Source organism: Rhopilema esculentum, chromosome 20, assembly GCF_057945365.1.
Source record: "Rhopilema esculentum isolate cy_ngs chromosome 20, ASM5794536v1, whole genome shotgun sequence".
Lineage (NCBI taxonomy): Eukaryota > Metazoa > Cnidaria > Scyphozoa > Rhizostomeae > Rhizostomatidae > Rhopilema > Rhopilema esculentum.
The window spans coordinates 7,739,304-7,759,006 of NC_142834.1; the positions used below are offsets into that span (position 1 = coordinate 7,739,304).

A 19,703-nucleotide genomic window follows, 5' to 3' on the forward strand; every position below is an offset into this window, starting at 1 on the left:
GTGCACTGTGTAAAAGAAGTTCGCACTCACAACGGTACACAAAAGCTACGATATTTGCCCTAGAGGAAATAATTGGTAGAAAACTGTAAATTTGTAAGGCTTCTCTTTCGAGTTGATTTTTGTTGCAAAAACTGTCTCTTTTTTTTTTATTGTTGAAAAATGAAGTTTGGCTATTATATTCTGTTTTCTTGCGGGGTTTTGATTATTTAATATCTCTCTGTTTATTGTATATGACAAATTTATTTGTAGCTATCAGAATAATAAATTTATCTGGTTCTTGCATATGTATTTTAGTCTTTGGAAAGTATATTTTGGTGTTTTTTATTTGCAGAGATGGACAAAGATCTTTTGCATGTTACTAAAGGTGTCAAAATATGCCCTTAAGTTGGTTATGGTCTACTGTGGCATGGCCAAAGATTTTTGCAAGATTGTGGAAAGGTAAAGCATGGAGCAACCAGTCAGTTGATCGTTGCACAGAGAAGATGTAGCTAACTTTTTGCGAAAATTGTCTTGAAGTTGGTTATGATCTACTGTGGCATGGCCAAAGATTTTTGCAAGATTGTTGAAAGGTAAAGCATGGAGCAACCAGTCAGTTGATCATTGCACAGAGAAAATGTAGCTAACTTTTTGCCAAAATTGTCTTGAAGTTGGTTATGGTCTGCTGTAGCATGGCCAAAGATTTTTGCAAGATTGTTGAAAGGTAAAGCATGGAGCAACCAGTCAGTTGATCATTGCACAGAGAAAATGTAGCTAACTTTTTGCCAAAATTGTCTTGAAGTTGGTTATGGTCTGCTGTAGCATGGCCAAAGATTTTTGCAAGATTGTGGAAAGGTAAAGCATGGACCAACCAGTCAGTTGATCGTTGCACAGAGAAGATGTAGCTAACTTTTTGCCAAAATAGTCTTGAAGTTGGTTATGGTCTGCTGTAGCATGGCCAAAGATTTTTGCAAGATTGTAGAAAGGTAAAGCATGGACCAACCAGTCATAAGATCGTTGCACAGAGAAGATGAAGCCAGGTTTTTATCAAAATTGACTTGAAGCCTGTCTGCCTGATCGTTTACTGCTTTGAAGAACTATTCCAGGAGAGATTCAACGGTAATTACTTGCTATTATTTTTTCAATGAGAAGTGCACTGTGTCAAATAAGTTGGCACTCACAACGGTACACAAAAGCTACGATATTTGACCTAGAGGAAATAATTGGTAGAAAACTGTAAATCTTTGAGGCTTCTGTTTTTAGTTGATTTTGTTGCAAAGAATGACTCTTTTTTTTATTGTTCAGTAGTGAGTTACAAATTGGCTTTCACATTACTTTATGACCCTTGACATTTTCTTGCGAGTGTTTTGATAATTTTACATGTCTCTGTTTATTGTAGATGTCCATTTCTTACAATCTTCATTGCATCCTTTTTAAATTTTAGCCTACAACATTTGGTCTACAAAGTCATGAACGAAGATGCACAAGAAGAAGGTGCACAAGAAGATGGTGCACAAGAAGATGTTCACAAGAAGATGTTCACAAGAAGATGAGCAGTGAAGATGGACTGAAGTACTCTTGAGAAAACGGAAGATTGTTATTAAAGTCTTACATGTATACAAAAAAGATTGTGAATGGATTAGAAATTCAGTATTTGCTGGCAAGTTATTGGTTGCAAAACGCTCATTAGAGCAAATTTTGATTTTTTCCCAGTGGGTTTGCTTGATGGCATTTTGATACTTTACAAAAAGTTCCATTCTGTTGCGCATTTGGAGAAGTAAGCGTGTAAAGGGTCATTTGAAGGATCTAAAGCGCGTAGGTTTTCACGTTGGGCAAGGTAAAGCGGTTACTGGAATGTCTTTGTGCATGTATCGACACTTTCAGTATTGAACAGTGATAGGCAACTGTTGGTTCACTCTGTTTAAATATGCTTGCCAGCATTTACTGTATTTTTTCTCCACCATGTCATAGGGGAAAGGTCGTTTGAGCAGCTTTTTCTTAAGCCCAACCATGTCTTTTTCAATTTTAAGGTCTAGTTAAGATGAGGCTAAGGTGCGAAAAGGCTCTATAGTTAACATAATTTCTAATTTAAATATTTCTGAAAATGATAACTGCTTGTGCTTCATACCAAAAAGTTTTCCCTAAAACAATTCTTAGTTTACTTATTGGAAAAGTTTTTAAGGGAGTTAAAAAATATTTTGCTAACCACCTAGCCTATCACTATTTTTGCTTTATCAGCTGGAAAATACTTAAGCAAAAATGAAGGAAATTTGTATAACCGTATCATAGGTTCCGCGCTTGCATTAAGAATTTAGGCACCTTAATTTATTAGAACTGTTTCCTTACATCCATTTCCTATCTACAACCCTGACTCTTACTTCGATGTTTTTTCTAGATCGTTTTCAATAGGATAATAATAAGGATAAGAATCAACAATCTTTATTTGCAAAGACAAATATCATGATTAAGTTTGAATTTAGGATCATGAACTATTTTGCAAAGAAGAAAAATTGTAGTAAGTAAGGAAAAGCTGCTTAAATGACCAACTTAGAACTTCCTACCAGCCAGCTGAATTTCGCTTTAAAGGGATGGGACCCTCAAGTCTTTAGGCTAAATTGCTGTGACGTCATGTGCCTGTAGCCTGGTGCCTGTGCTTCAAACTGGATCAAAGATGTTACACTGATGTTACGAAACCAATGTATGCCTTGCAGCTGGACAGACACCCGCCATTTACAATCAGATTTCAGTTTGGAAAATATAAGGAAGTCGTGAAAGAATTCTTCCCCAGGGATGTTAACAGAAGGGTCGTGAGAGCAATTTTGGACAGCAACAAGAATGGCACCTAGAACTGGTGAACGGACAAAGGCAACATGGACTAAGGACCACTTGTTCAAAGGATGGTCAATTCATATACACCCTCTCTTCAACTCTCTCTCTGATATCAAACTATAATTCTTTTAGTCTTTTCTTACTCGTATTTCCTTCCATCTTTCTTTCTATTATTTCTTGCCCCTTAAGTTTTTGGTACAATAAGATTCAACATACTTGTCCAATTGGTATTTACGCGTCCTATTGATGTCTAAAGAAAAGCAAGTGTTCACCAAACATATGAGATTTATTAACATTTCGTTCATTTCTCACGTTGAAGTTAGGTGCGAATATTTCTTTCCAATGTTCCAAATTTTCCCTTTGGCCCTAATACCTACTTTTTTCTACCAAAATGCTTCGATATGCTTATTTCCCCTGATTCAGGAAAGGTTTCATTCAGTTATTATACAGAGTTCTCTTTTCAAAATTTGTTTCAAAATTTTTTCAAGGGTTGAAAATCTCCCTCAAACAAGACGGGGTTTGGGCAGGGCAATTTCTTTTGTGTTCATTAGTATTCCCTCTAATGTCTTTGATTACAAGAATGTCATGTTTCCCGGGCTCTAGCTTATTTATTTCAGGTTTATGTCTTTTGTTTTTCTACAACACTGTCTCCAAAATGCTTTCTTCTCTACTTCATATGCGACTTTCTACATCACCCAGCACCAAACCCCTCTATTACATCACCAACCAAAAGTCTGAAAGATAGAAGGAAGCAAGGATGTACGCCATCAAAGATGAAACTCACTACTATCCTCCATCGGAAGAGCATGTTTGTCCGAGCGAACGTGATTGGACCGTGCGTCACTTTGTCCCTTTTCATCCCCCATTTCTTATCCATCCAATGAAATTTGGAAAAATGAAGGGTTTCAAATTCAGCTGATAGGAGGAAGTTCTTAATCCAGAATTCGTTGTAAATTGTTGTTTAAAAAAGTAATTTAATGCAGGTGCAAAACCCGTAGAATAGAGCCTATGGCTGGGGTGGCCCCCGTTTATAATACGGTTTCGCTACTGATACTTTGCCTCACAAATTTCGGATTTACGGCTATTCCACAAAACCCTTCAAGAACCCTGGAAGGCAAATTTTCTTATTTTTAAAAGAAAACCTTTTACCCCACAGGAATCCATTTTGGCTGCGTATTGTCAACGTCAGATTAAGGTGCCTTTTTCTGCAAGAAATCATTTTCTAGAACTCGGAGAGTGTTAAACTTTTCCCCTATCTTAGAAAAGGTTTTTCTTTTACAAATTCATATTTGTGTGCCCAAAACAAGTTAGGCCTAACTTCATCTTTTTCTACCTGTTCCAACTTCAACAACCCTTTTTTATTTTCTACATTTATTTCAGTTTCCAAAATTTTGCCCAATCTTTTTTTAAAAAACAGCCCTGGAGCTCTTTTTTGTCTCAGAAAAGCCGGTCTTCCTATTAAAATGGTCTTTGGCTTCCCAAACGTTAGGCATTTTGATCCTCATTTCTCTAGACAACTTCAATTATTCCTTATTTTCCAAAACTTTCTCGGTTTCCTGGCTTTTCTCGTCTGATCCCACAGTTTTACCCTGTTGTATGGGTTTTGAAAAAAAGCTAAGCCAGAAAGCTCTGTAATACGGTATTGCACCTGCATCGTGTCTGCACATTCTCTTTACGGATTCTTGTATTAGGGATTGGGAACAGTGAATGTTTGTGCGGACACACCCCCACCCCGCCCCGCCGTGCTGGGCCTCTTCCCGCGGAGTGCTCCGACGTCCTGCCTGCGCTGCAAGATTCTGGTGGTCTCCAGCTGGTCGTTCTCCGCTTCATCGTGTCTTGCCATCTCTTCAAGTTTGTCCTTCATCTCCAAGGTAAGAGGATTTATTACCTCTCTTCCACTATCTCTTTTATTGCTTGTCATCTTTGCTTGTATATTGTACACATTTAATCAGGATCCAAACTCATCATTGGGACATTAATACGTAGCTTTGTTTACCTCCAAACACTGGGTGGGGGCAACGTTTCCGGTGGCTGTTTCAATGATAGGTAACTTTAACGGCGAGTGAATCATATTGCATTAGAGTATTCTCTTTGCTGCAACGATGTCTTGGTGAATGGGAGTGCCGCAATGGAAACGAAAGGCTGCAATCTAGCAACTAAAAGTGTTGATCGGGGTTGTGTTGTAAGGATAGCAATTTCTGATCCGTCCTGGCTCTCTAGTCGGGTGCGAGGGTTTTTTGTATATGTAGTTCTTTTTATTATTATTTAATTTACCCTATCGGTCAAGGGTACGGCGAAACGTTCTGTTGAATAGGTAACCTTGCAGTTCATCACGTTTATGTGCGCCTTTTATCATTTATTAGAGTAAGGATTTTTCTTTGCATTTTATAGGGTTAAATAATTAAGTAATTATGTATTAGCAATTATTTTAAGTTACAATAATAACTAATTTAATCGTTTGTTTAGTCGAGTTATCGTTTTTTAAACTTTTATTTAGATTAATCGCGTAAAATGCAACTAAAGATATAAATCAAAAATACTGATAATAATAATAATAATAATAACGTTAAATAAGAGCGAATTATGTTGTTGAAAGTAATTTGATACGTAATACAATTATTGGGGCGGGAATTTCCTTGATGTATCCCTTTTACTTACCATAAAATTGATATAAAGATCTAAGAATTGATAATATTATTGATAATTTGATAATATTTTGTAATTGTACTCGAAATAATGATTATAATTGGTGAACTAGGTTTTTTCTTTACAATATTCGCAAGTAATAGACTCAAGTTAATATAAAACTACAAAATTCATTGATGTTTATCTAATTTATAAGTCCAGAATAACTAGCTAATTACTATTTTTAAGATCAAATTTGGTATTTTTTCAGGACAGGAGGTTTTTCGGCAAGGTAGTCTTTTGATCAAACTATGTTCAAACATGCATGAATAGATAAAAAATTGTAGCACTAGATGATATCTCTAATCATTAAACAACTCAAACTTAAATTAATCTACTCTAAATTCACTACGTAGGCATATAATTATATTTGTTTGTATAATATAGCAATTTATTCTAACTAGCCCTTTTTAATAATATTTTTATTTCAACTGTAACTAGTTTCTTTCTCATCTTATACCTTTTCTTTTCCTCAACATTTTTAAAACCAATTAATGTTTTTCCTATTTTTCAAAAAAATTCCGGTCTAATTTTTGGCGCTGGTTTCTGTACTAAATTAGAAAACTTGCAATCCTTTTTCGTTAATTTTGCGGTAAACATTACACGCGAACACTGTTTAAAGTATACACCTCTTTGGAAAAGTTTTTTATTCAAACTGTTTTCAGGGTCAATGATTTCAGAGTTCGTAAGCCCGGAAATTTTGTCAAAGTTACCTTTTTAATTCCAAATGTTTTTCGAATTTTAATAATGTATTTCTTTTTTTATATTTATCCAAAACGTTCTGGTTTTCTGAAAAACTAAATACTTTACGCAATTCAGTTTGCCCCCTTACATCAAGGGTTTTCATATTTATCCGTGGGTGTTAAAAATTATTTTTCTTTCATTTCTGCTTTTTCAAAAGCAAATTTTACATCCATAAACAGTACAAAAACCTTCTTTTTCATGATGTGGCTTAAAATTGGCCTGTTTTTCCCTCTTCCCTCTGCTGCCCTTTTTTCTTAAAACTTTTTAATTAAGCTATGTTAGTAAAAATTTCTTAGTGTATTCTTTGTAACCTGTTTTAGCAATATATTTTTACTGAGTTATATTTCTCTCCGCGTTTTAGGTAACCATTTTATTTTTATATGATTAGTATATTGCGTGATGAACTGCCGACGCTTAGGCTCTTTTCGACCATTCGCTGCCAAATTTCCCCTCGTCCATAACACTGCAACGGGACGATTTTTCTGTGTGCTTGGCACGTACCGGGCAATGACGAGAAATGCTGGGTGGCGCGTAGACGTTGTGAACAGTGGCCTTACTAGTCAAGTTATCAAAGTTGCTGGTAGGTAGGCTTTGGTAGTCTTGGTCAACGGGTCTGCAACACCTCTCACATCTCACACCGATCAAACTGCAAGTAGTGCGCATTTTAGCACTGTTTATAAAAATTCTTAATTTTTTTCCTAAAAGCAGTGTGATCTTTCGGCCGGTTAGGTTGTCTGTTTTAGGTTTGCAGGGCAGTGCCCCCAGTAAGCCAATGGTGTCTTGCAGCAACGGGGAGAAATGGTGCAATATGATTTACCCCTCAGAAATAGGCTAGGTTAGGCCTTAGGAGATGAGTTTTGGTACTGGTTCTTTGTTGTACAATATACTTGTTAAAATGACGGGCAGTGGAAGAGATGGTGTAGGAGAAATTAAATCCTCTCACCTTAGAGATAAAGGGCAACCTGGAGAGATGGTAGGATGGATGGAGCGAAGAACGACTGGTTGGGGCTCATCAGGGTCTTGCAGTGCAGGTGGGGCGTTGGGGCACTTCGTGGGAGAGGCCCAGCATGGCGGGGCGGGGTGGGGGACCCTTTATACTTGTAACAAAATTTTCGAAGAAAAATTTTGAACCTTCCCCCTGTGTTTTCTCTCGGAGTGCAGACTGTCCCCCTACTTTTCATCTTGGAGACGAGCATATCCCCCTGACTTTTCAGTCGGAGGCCAGCCTGCTGACTCCGTTGGTATCCCCCGGTAAGCGGTCTTCCCCAGCTCCGGTTATCCGGAGCCAGGGACTACCGTCCACCGGGAAGCGCATGCGCCTGTTCGAATCCCAGCTCTTTGTTCCCCTTTTGAATGACCCCATTGTTTTCGCATTTCCCATTGTTTCGCATTGTTCCATTGTCCATCTTTTGTTCCATTGTCCATCTGTCCATGTGATTGCCGCTTGAATTTTCTGGAGGAAAAACAGCGCTTGAGTCGGGATTCGAACCCACGACCTTGTGACCTTTGACATTAGCAGTCACCCACTAATACCACTGGACCACAAGGCCGCTTGGTTAACCAGGGTAACAAGTGCGAGTATATTTTACTTTTCCAGCGATTGATCGCAAGTCTACTCCCTTTTCAAAGTAAACAGAGTTTGAAAATTGTCTAGGCACTCAGAATTATGGAATGAATTAATTATGAACTTCTTAAACAGAAAAACAGCTTTTTGCGAATATAAGAGATTTTATTACCATGTAACCTAAGGCTGTCCCGGATCTGTTGAGGATACCTAGACTAATGCATTTAACTAAAGTTGTCTAAACTTTAAAGGTTTTTCAGACTCACACAGATTCACAAGTTTTAACTACTAAAGAATTAAAAGAAAAAATTTCTAGTAAAACGAAAATTAAACGCACCCACGGGTTCTAACCTATTGACCTCCAGGGGTCAACGCGCGACCACTGGGCCACGGGATCACGTAAGGCATTAATAATCCTGTGCGATTTATAGAAACGTGGCAAACAAACATCAAAGAATGTAAAGTTAAACAGAAAACGAATCATTAAGCAAGAGCAAAACTCTTTTATATACATTCAAATCTCATAATGATACATGCGTTATTTTACAAAAACTTCTAAAAAAATGTTGATGCAAAAGCAGCAGAATAGTTAAAAACATTTTTGTTTGTTTCAAAGAAGAAAATAATGTCGTTTTCTAGGCTTTGATAATTGAAAAATACAAAGATTACGAAAAATTTGAATGTGTGCTTGGATAAACCCAAAAACCAAACAAGTTAAATGCCAACTTACTGAAGACTGTATTGTCCCGCTTAATAGAGAAGGAAAAAGTTTCACAAAGGGGTGACAAAATTTCTTTCACCTAACTTATTATATTTCAGATAAAAAGAAAAAAACTTGCAAAAGAGTGTGTTATTTCTCACCTAATGCTTAGACACCATAAAAAATTGAGAATGATTAGGGGCACTTTTGTGTTGTGATAAGAAAACTTTTAAGTTTAAAGGACTTTAAGTAGAAATAAGAGATGACAGGTTCTAAGCTTTTTTTGAGCTTAATGTTTTGCCTCTAAATCCAGTCATTTTTAAAGGTCACTCCTACGATACCAATAGATTGGATAAAAAAGGATTGAATTGAAAAAGGGGTTCAATACTCGGTCAGTTGTTAGGGGTCTGAAAACGAATATGAGAGCAAAGGGAAAAATCTTTCTTTCACGGACAGCCAGGGCCCTAACTTTATCACATTGTACACAATAGACCATTGTGGGCGCACGTGCTCACCTTTGTGCCAAGGGATGTGCAATGTAGGTAGAGGTTATAATTCCTTTTAAAGGGATAAGAAGTCAAGGCAAATAGCCCAATTAAAGCAGTTTTCAAATAGTGACCCTCAAACAAATTTTCTTAGTGTAGATACCACTCTTGAAGAATTTTGTGAGTTTATTGAAACTCTTTGCCTTAAATCTGAAGTTGGAAAATGCCTCAATTCAAAGCCCAACTGAGTTCACAAAAACGTTACCCTTAAAGGCAACAGACCATTGCACCAACAAATTGAAGTTTTGATTTTTTTAAAAACCCTACAAGGGGGGAAACTGCTAAGGGAACGATAAGAAAAAATCACAGGGTGAGATTTGCTACACTGCTTTGACTTCAGTAATCTCTTTAAAAGGCAAAATCTTATTTATACTCCCAATTATAAGACTTTATACTCCCTACACACAAGGCAAAATAAATTTGGGTTCATGCCTCTATAGGATATAACATATACATATTATATATACAATGTCAAGATAATACAGAAAACCTAATACAAGAGAGTACAGCAAACCTAATAAAGTGCCATGTTGATGATGATGATCTGATTCATATTGTCGGTTGTTCAAAGCAAGGTTCAGATGCAAACAAACTGCAGACAGTAAATCAAATTTTCCATTTAAGTCCCAAACAAGATTAACCCTTCAATTGAAAATGAAAATGAATTATCAATATTTAAGTTATTTTTTCTTACTTTAATTGTATCAATTGGTTTTCATGGAACTGCCTTTTATTTAATCTGAACATTGAATTCATGCAAATCAACATCTGGATTTGAAAAACTTGCATGATTCCAGATTTCTCCAACATTTTACTGTGCCATACCAACTAGAGGATTTCTAAGAATAATCCTGACTATAAAAACGACACTACTTACTAAAACACTACTCCAAGTCCTTCTTTTCTTTAACATCCCAGATCAACCAAGGTCCTCATGTGACAAGCTTTATACTTCATCTAGCCAGGTTTCCTTTCTCTTATTCAACCTAAAATATTGGCATTATTACAGAATCATTCAAACTTGCAAAAAATGTATGACTAGTAATGAAAAATTGTAAATGCCTTCTGCAAACAATTCTAAGCACATATATAAAGGTAGCTGTTTTCAAGACAATAACTTAAATGAAAAGTAACAATTGGAATTATTATGCTAATAATAGCTGTTGGTTTGGTTTTAAAAAAATTCTGTAGTTAAAATGAATAGTAAATCTCATTGCATAATTGAGAATCTAGTCAGGGAATGGAACTAAGTAATATAAATAATTAGGGAAAAGTGAGGGAAATTTAATGAGGGAGAAGATTAACCTTACTTTTAATTGCTCTGAGTTCTTTCCCCCAAACAAGAATATTTTCTCTCATTCCCGAAAGAAGTGAAAATCGCTTTTCATAATGAAAAAGAGTTTTTTTATCATGGCACAACATATTCATTTAGCAGAGTTACATATGTGAATGCAAAGAAAACTTTGGACAAGCAGGAAGGATGAAAAAACAGACAATCAAAAAAAACCTTGTGGTAATGTGTCAGACCCCAAAAGAAATTTCTAGATCACCCCCTTCTATTATCTAGTTCAACATTGGGCACTGACAATTTAAAAGGTAACACAAATACACTCATGGTCAGCATGTGGGCTAGACTAGCTTGAATCACTGGCAAGCCAAAAAATCTGTAAAAATTGCAATTCAAAATTGCATGGCTTATCTTGACTCTTTAGTTTAGTGTGTCTGGAACACTACTGACTGGCCCCTCTTTGAAATGTGAAGTAAATAAGTATTTTGCTATTTAAAGGTTAACAGGAAAACCTATTCATTTTGTTGGACGTAAGCCTACTCGCATAAGCATTGGAGACACAACAATCTTCTCAGATTCCACAAAATTTTCCTAACTTACAGATGGGTTTAGGTTGTCAGTACCATGCTAACATTGTCATCACTACATTAATAGGCCAGTTTTACACTATTCTGATTTCAAAAACTATTTACAGAACTTAATGAACTTAAAAAACTTAGTCGAATGACACACATTTCTAAATTGATTGAGTGCATAATACCATCTCGTAAACTTCTCACCTTCAACTTATAAACTCATAAAGAACTTCTATAACAGGCCATACTACATTACTTTTTTACATCTTTCTCTTACCTTTCAGAAATATCATTCAAACAGAAAATTCCCTATTCATTTTCTTAGCTTAATTTTTATTAATAACATCCATGCTTGGATATTTCTACAGGTAAGTGTACGTCAATGTTTGACAGCATTGTAAACAGGTGCCCTAGCTAAAAGTCCCATCTACAGCATTGCAAACAAGTTCCCTGGCTTAGTCAAAATGAGAATTTGAGTACATGAAGCTTTGATTCATCAAGTGTTCAGATAACCATAAAAAAGAATATTTTACTACCATGTAAATTTCCCCTATTCTCCTTTAAGTTAGAGCTTTGTGAAAAGATTGCTAAAATAGAAAATTAGGGTGGGTAATGGAAAAAATCAGCATGCTTGGATCATTTGTCTATTAAGCAACTCTGAAACGATATTCCTAGACAAAGCTGCATTATTACAGACACTTTTATGGTATCTGTCATTTCAAGCTGTCTGCCAAAAGCTGTCAAAAGATATGTATACTAAAAAAAGCACAGGTAAAAACATGGCTTGCTAAATTTAACAATTTCTAAACTGTCGTGTAAGTAGCAAAATTGAAAAGAAAAATTGTGGGATCTGAGTTATGCTGATTGGCTTTTCATCTTGCGTAATTTCTAAAATAAACCTTATAGGTCTTCATATCAATAATCTTTCCAGTTAATGCAATAAGCTGTTAAATTTAATTGCATATACATATTGATTGTTACATTTAAGGCATTAGTACTAAGTTGGAAGTTGGAATTAGAGGCCACAGACCCCAAGTAATAGGCTTAGAGCAATTTCTGCAAAATGATTAAAGAGGGTTAGTGAGGCTTCAGAAAACTTTGCTTTGTTTCAGGCCTCTCTAGGAAAAAAACCAATGCAGGCTAAAAAGACCCCTGCTCGTTTGTCTGTGTGGGCTATTTACTCCTTGAAGAATTCATTGTTTATCTATTTATATTCGAGTATATATACAAGGCAAAAAAATATATTAACTTGCCTACTTGTAAACATTCTTTATCTTTAAGACAATTTTGTATGCATTTCTACTCCTTAAAATGACAGAAGAGATATCTAGTTTTCTTTTGCAAAATGGCAAAGTTTTGTGTAAGAAAACAAATTTACTGATAAGGAACCAATGAAACCTATCTTTATGCAATACAATATTATAAGCAGAATTCACACTGGATGTAGAATGGTGTAGTGCACATCCAGCTTCAAAAAGCATCAAGACATGCTTTTCTTTGTGCTATTCACACAGGACCCGCCACTGAGTGGCACATTGTCTCTGATCTGAAGCTAACATATAAAAACATAATTTTGTTCTTGACAAAAGAAATGAGGCATTCTTTGTATTAGTCTCATTAGGTTTCTTCAACATTATGGCACTTTGGTTTAATTGGGCAGCCTATAATTTGACAGGAAGACAATCCTTTTTTGCAAGCATCCGATGTAGAAACCAAATTTTTATTGTTATTAAAGATTTGGAAGGTCTACTACAATTTGAAAAAATGCCTAAACAAAGGCCAGGAAAAATTTGGGAGCACTATGCCATGTATCTGTTGCCCAACCCAAATCAACTGATGGCAAGGAAAACTTTGCCACTGGCTTTACAAATGAGGTTTCGTGCCACTGGCTTCCTGTAGAAATTCAAGGAATATTAAACAGCTTGATTTCATCAACATTCCTCATGCTTTCATGAATTAAAGACCAGGCAAGTACTCCTTTGGAAGGTATTGTTTAAATTATTTTTTTTAATCAGAACAGAATAGTACTTTGAACTTTATTGCTGAATTGAACATTGATGAGGCAACTTTATTAACAGAGACTCAAAAAACAAAAAATACTAGGGTATCAAAAAGCAAATGCACTAGGGTATCAAAAGTATTGCACCAACTTGTTCAAAACAGTGGCATTTTTTTCAGCTTTTTGACAATCTCAAACATTTGAATGCATGAATGAGGTGAAATAGGCATATTTTATAGCAAAGTTTGGTGAGAAAAGTTTGTGAATTTTGCTGATGCCATAGAAAACTTAGTTAGAAATTAGAAATGCAAATATTAAACAAAAACATTTTTGTTTTTATAAATGCAGACCATGCCTAAGGCTGCTTTCACACTGGGTGCTTGTTGAAGAGTGCGAGTTTATGCTTGCTTGCTTCCACATTTGGCTGTTCACACTGGCCGCTATTTAAAACATTTGCAACAGCATTGTTCATAAGAATTCTTTTGTTTAACATATGTTCACGTTTTTCAGATACCGCCAAATTTGAAATACAAAAATTGGGGAAAATAGGGTGTACAATCATGAAACTGATGATGAAATGAGGGAGAATTCAGTGGATCTATCACCCCATCTTTTCAAAAAGCCCCTAAAAGCAGGTTGTTTATCGTTTACAGTGAGAAATTCCTTGAGTGAACGAGCTTGTAGTTAACCTGGCAGCTAACTAACAAACAAACTTGCATTAACTAGCATCTTTATATTTGCCAATTTGAACACTACAATAGATTCTATAGGAATTATCTAATAGCGACTGGGGGCGCTTTCAAAAGACTGTGCAGTGTGAATACAGTCTAAGGGAGAACATTTGTTAAATAAGAGGGGAATTGCTATAAAATATTTATGGAGGAGTGGTCTTTAATTTTTGTAAAAAGGTGATCAAGTTAGATGCAGCCACACAACAGCTACAAGAAATCCAAAAGATTTCTAGAGAGTGTTCCAGTAGTAAAGAAACTGAGAAGTGGGTGACCAAAAAATTGATGTTAAAGTAGAGAGAATTTGTTGCTTTTATTTCACTGCGTTTACACCGAGAGATAGTAAAAAACATTAAACTCGACTATATGCAAGGTTTTGCAGTTCACAGTCCATTCAGACAAAATGATTGTTTTGCTCAAATGCAAAAGAATAAGTTGCCCGAGTTAACCAAAACCTTTTTTACAAAAGATCTATTTCCAAACAAAATGAATGAAACTTTATCATAGCTACACGCAAGTCCAATCTCCAACATCATTAAAATTGTTTGGCTTCAAATGAAAAAAAAAATTTACCTATAATCAAAGGGTTGTCTAAAAACCAAATAATCTTTAATTGAAAGAATTACCCAGGTCTATTAAGAAATTCCACAAGAACACATTGCTCAAATATTTGCATCCAAGTCAAGGAGGCTAATAATGGTTTAGAAGTTTTTGGCTACCTGTCAAAGTATTGAAATTTGAAACATTGTTAATAGACATTAGCCTCTGTTGTTTTTTAAACAAGTGCTCTAAATATATTGAAGTTTTGATTGGTGGTTGTTTTGCTTTTGACCAATTGCCATTCGCTACTCAAAAACACAATTTACAATAGCTTTCCATCCTCTTTGAAATGATGTTACAACCTGATGAGAATGGTCCACTACCACCTTCCTCTGATGATTGGTGAACATGTGGTGGTGAAGCCGACCCTTCACTAATCATTCAGATTTTAATTCAGATAAAGATAACAAATAGTAATTCAAAAGCAAAAAACCTGGATTGATTTTCTGCTGATTGATTTATTCTTTTCTTAACAAGATGCCCTTTATACCAAAGGTGAGTAGAATTTTTTTTGACGAAACATAAAAACCACCTTTTTTCGAGTGTATACTAATTTAAAGCGAAAAACTACAATAATAGAATTCCCTGTACAACAACAAGCTTCGAGGAAACCCCTGTCTGAAGACAAACAGCCTCTAAATACACTTGAAAATGTTCCAAACTGATTCAATCTTTGAAGAGTTGCCTAAATCCTCCTTGTTTTCTTTTCTAGTTTTATAAGACTACGGAGACACCCCTTATTTGGGGTCTCATTGTGTTTTACTGGTTTTGTGCAAATATCTGAAATACCCCTCATTCCAGCTCCATACTAAAGCTGTATAAGAGCAATGTTGAATGTCTGTTTCCCTTTGATTCAAATTTGTAAGACTATCCAAAATCGATTGAAACTTGGTAGGGTTTTTACACTTCTTGTACGTAACGTGTGTGGGCGCAGACGAAGACAATGGATTGAAACTGGCCCTGTGTCTTCTCAGGAATTGTACCCACAAATGATGCAATTTTTTCCATCTTTTGGAAACTTCTGTGATTGATTTCCGGGAATTTGACTTTTATCCTAACAGCCTGTAATCGTTTAGTGCACAAGCACAACAATATTTGCCGTTTTTAGGTCGTTTTTTGCTATGCCCGATCTCTGCCATCCTTCAAAAGTACACAATAAATTGACCTTGCCGGTGCACGAACACACCAGAACATGTCACAAATTCCTGAAATTCCTCTTTGACCGCTTTTTTTTATTCGCACAAAAACTGAAGAAACCCAATACTATGGAGCTTTAAAAAATTATGTTAACAAAAAGATATGCAGGAAATAATTACATTATTCGATTCAGCACTGCCAGCTCTAAATTAACATTTAATAAATGGATTTTATGAAGTTTTTTTCTTTTTTCATGTCAGTGCCACTTTAAGAAAAATCAGTGTTGAAATGAAAACAACATTAAGACACCAGAACTTCAAATTATCAGAAAAATGTGAAAATCAAGCCTCAGCAATAATAGCCTTGTTCTTATAAATAAGAAAAGATATAAAAAACGTGTACCTGGCTGCAAAAAAAATTGCCAAAAATATCAACGATCAGATCAGTTGTTCCAAGAGAACTCTGAAAATTTTCTTCAAAATACATCGGAATCATAAAAAAGGGGAGGAGAACAAATTGCTCATCTCATAAGGGGTCACTAATCTCTCAGATTTAATTACGCCGTAACTACTTCCTCAGACTGGGGCCTTCGATTTTTTAGGCCTGTTTTTTTAGATCTTGATCTTCTAAAAAAAGTGAGCAACAAAAATAATCGATAACATTTCATTCATGATTGCGATCAGTTCAAATCAACTAAAGGAAATCAGTGATAAAAAATTCGGCAAACATGCCTTTACGTTACTTACAGATATCTTGACAGAAGCCGTGGAAATCAGATCTGCAATCGTTGTTCTAGATTGGACGCCATCTTTACTTCTTGCAGAAAGAGGCGCCTTCACATTCATCAAAGATTTGCTCCTTTCCATATAACCTGGACAACAAGAAAATGGTTAAAACTTTGAAATAAATAGGTAAATAAATAAATTCAATTGACAAGCGTGTATTTTAAAAATTGGTACAAAGCGATAAAATAAAACTACTGGAAAGAAATCGAAACTGTCTGTGCAGCACAAAGAACAGAGAAGGTCGTTTAACAGTAAAAGAAAAAGGGACACTAAAAGGAAAAAGGGACACTAAAAGGAAAAAGGGACACTAAAAGGAAAAAGGGACACTAAAAGGAAAAAGGGGCACTTGAAGGAAAAAGGGATACTAAAAGGAAAAAGGAACACTTAAAAACAAAGATAAGAACTAAAGAAGTATGACACGGAAACAAGAATAGAAAGTACAAGGTCAAAGGGTGTAAATGAATGATAATATGATATAAAAAAGAGAAAAAAATCGAGTAGTTGAAGTAAAATAAAAAGACATAAGAAAGATCATAACTAAAAGACATTTCGCAAAAAAATAAAACCCGACAAGGAAAAGCGTATAAAAGAAAAAATGGAGAGAAATAGCAGAGAGAACTAGAAGGAAAGAAGGGGAACTAGGTCAGCCATTTAGCAGATGAAGATAAAAAGAGAAAGAAGATAAAAATGAATAGAAAGAAGAGTGAGGGGTCTGGAAGAGGAAGAAAGAAAGATAAAAATGTAGAACAATGCGAAAGAAAAAAGAGAGAAAAAGCAGAATATAAAGTGAAAAAACAAATACGAAAGAAGAGCTTCATAGAAAAAAGGAAGTAAATAGAATGAAGCATAAGAAAAAGAATAAGAGGAAGATGGCAGAATTATTAAAAGAAAAATCGAAAAGAAGCTTGGTTCCAAAGGAAAGCAAAGGGAAAAAACGATTTTAGAGAAAGGGGAGTATCTTTCAAAAAATCAAGTAGAAAAAACAAAATAACAGAAAAATAGCAGAATTATTTAAAAAAATCGAGATTAGGCCGGGCTTTGAAAAGAAGGCAAAGGAAAAAAAATCAAATATAAAGAGAGGAGAGTCTTTCAAAAAAAGAAACCAGAAGTACAAAAAAGGACGAACAAAAAAGAAATATCATAAAGGGTAATTAAAAACAAGCAGAGTTTTAAAAGAAAGCAAAGGAGAAAATAATTGAGTGTAGAAAGAGGAGAGAATTTTTCAAAAAATCAAAGTAGAAGAAAAAGAATAAGAAAGAGATAGCAGAACTGAAAAATTGAGATAGAAACAGAGCTTGGATTGGAAGGAAAGGAAAACAATAAATAGAGGGTAAAGGGAGATAAAAGTTTTATAAATCAAATGAACTAGAAGAAACAGAATAAGGGGGAAGTTGCCGAATTAGAAAAATTAAGATCGAAAAAGTGTTTGGTTTGGAAGGAAGGGAAATAAATTAATAGAGGGTAAAAGGAGAAGAAAGATTTATAAATTAAATGAACTAGAAGAAACAGAATAAGGGGGAGATTGCCGAATTAGAAAAAATAAGATCGAAGAAGAGTTTGGTTTGGAAGGAAGGGAAATAAATCAATAGATGTTGAAGGAAGAAGAAAGTTTTATAAATTAAATGAACTAGATGAAACAGAATAAGGGGGAGATTGCTGAATTAGAAAAATTAAGATCGAAAAAGTGTTTGGTTTAGAAGGAAGGGAAATAAATTAATAGAGGGTAAAAGGAGAAGAAAGATTTATAAATTAAATGAACTAAAAGAAACAGTATAAGGGTAAAATTGCCGAATTAGAAAAATTAAGATCGAAACAGAGCTTGGTTTGGAAGGAAGGGAAATAAATTAATAGAGGGTAAAGGGAGAAGAGAGTTTTATAAATTAAATGAACTAGAAGAAACAGAATAAGGGGGAGATTGCCGAATTAGAAAAAATAAGATCGAAAAAGAGTTTGGTTTGGAAGGAAGGGAAATAAATTAATAGATGTTGAAGAGAGAAAAATGTTTTGTAAACTAAATAAACTAGAAGAAACAGAAAAAGGGGGAGATTGCCGAATTAGAAAAATTAAGACCGAAACAGAGCTTGGTTTGTAAGGAAGGGAAATAAATTAATAGATGTTGAAGGGAGAAGAAAGTTTTATAAATTAAATGAACTAGAAGAAACAGAATAAAGGGGAGATTACCGAATTAGAAAAAATAAGATCGAAACAGAGTTTGGTTTGGAAGAAAGGGAAACAAATTAATAGAGGGTAAAGGGAGAGGAAAGTTTTATAAATTAAATGAACTAGAAGAAACAGAATAAGGAGGAGATTGCCGAATTAGAAAATTTAAGATCGAAAAAGAGCTTGGTTTGGAAGAAAGGGAAACAAATTAATAGAGGGTAAAGGGAGAAGAAAGTTTTATAAATTAAATGAATTAGAAGAAACAGAATAAGAGGGAGATTGCCGAATTAGAAAATTTAAGATCGAAACAGAGCTTGGTTTGGAAGAAAGGGAAACAAATTAATAGATGTTGAAGGGAGAAGAAAGTTTTATAAATTAAATGAACTAGAAGAAACAGAATAAAGGGGAGATTAGCGAATTAGAAAAATTAAGATCGAAACAGAGCTTGGTTTGGAAGAAAGGGAAACAAATTAATAGAGGGTAAAGGGAGAAGAAAGTTTTATAAATTAAATGAACTAGAAGAAACAGAATAAGGGGGACATTGCCGAATTAGAAAATTTAAGATCGAAAAAGAGCTTGGTTTGGAAGAAAGGGAAACAAATTAATAGAGGGTAAAGGGAGAAGAAAGTTTTATAAATTAAATGAATTAGAAGAAACAGAATAAGAGGGAGATTGCCGAATTAGAAAATTTAAGATCGAAACAGAGCTTGGTTTGGAAGAAAGGGAAACAAATTAATAGATGTTGAAGGGAGAAGAAAGTTTTATAAATTAAATGAACTAGAAGAAACAGAATAAGGGGGAGATTGCCGAATTAGAAAAATTAAGACCGAAACAGAGCTTGGTTTGTAAGGAAGGGAAATAAATTAATAGATGTTGAAGGGAGAAGAAAGTTTTATAAATTAAATGAACTAGAAGAAACAGAATAAAGGGGAGATTACCGAATTAGAAAAAATAAGATCGAAACAGAGTTTGGTTTGGAAGAAAGGGAAACAAATTAATAGAGGGTAAAGGGAGAGGAAAGTTTTATAAATTAAATGAACTAGAAGAAACAGAATAAGGAGGAGATTGCCGAATTAGAAAATTTAAGATCGAAAAAGAGCTTGGTTTGGAAGAAAGGGAAACAAATTAATAGAGGGTAAAGGGAGAAGAAAGTTTTATAAATTAAATGAATTAGAAGAAACAGAATAAGAGGGAGATTGCCGAATTAGAAAATTTAAGATCGAAACAGAGCTTGGTTTGGAAGAAAGGGAAACAAATTAATAGATGTTGAAGGGAGAAGAAAGTTTTATAAATTAAATGAACTAGAAGAAACAGAATAAAGGGGAGATTACCGAATTAGAAAAATTAAGATCGAAACAGAGCTTGGTTTGGAAGGAAGGGAAATAAAT

General features: G+C 34.8%; 1 long non-coding RNA gene across 1 annotated transcript; it reads left to right on the top strand.

Moving 5' to 3' along the window:
* The first annotated feature begins 792 nt into the window (after window positions 1–792).
* On the top strand, window positions 793–8,350 carry LOC148957847 (uncharacterized). The gene is made up of 2 exons (XR_016145012.1): window positions 793–1,095; window positions 1,421–8,350. It is a non-coding gene; the product is annotated as an uncharacterized LOC148957847 (long non-coding RNA).
* The last annotated feature ends 11,353 nt before the right edge of the window (window positions 8,351–19,703 follow it).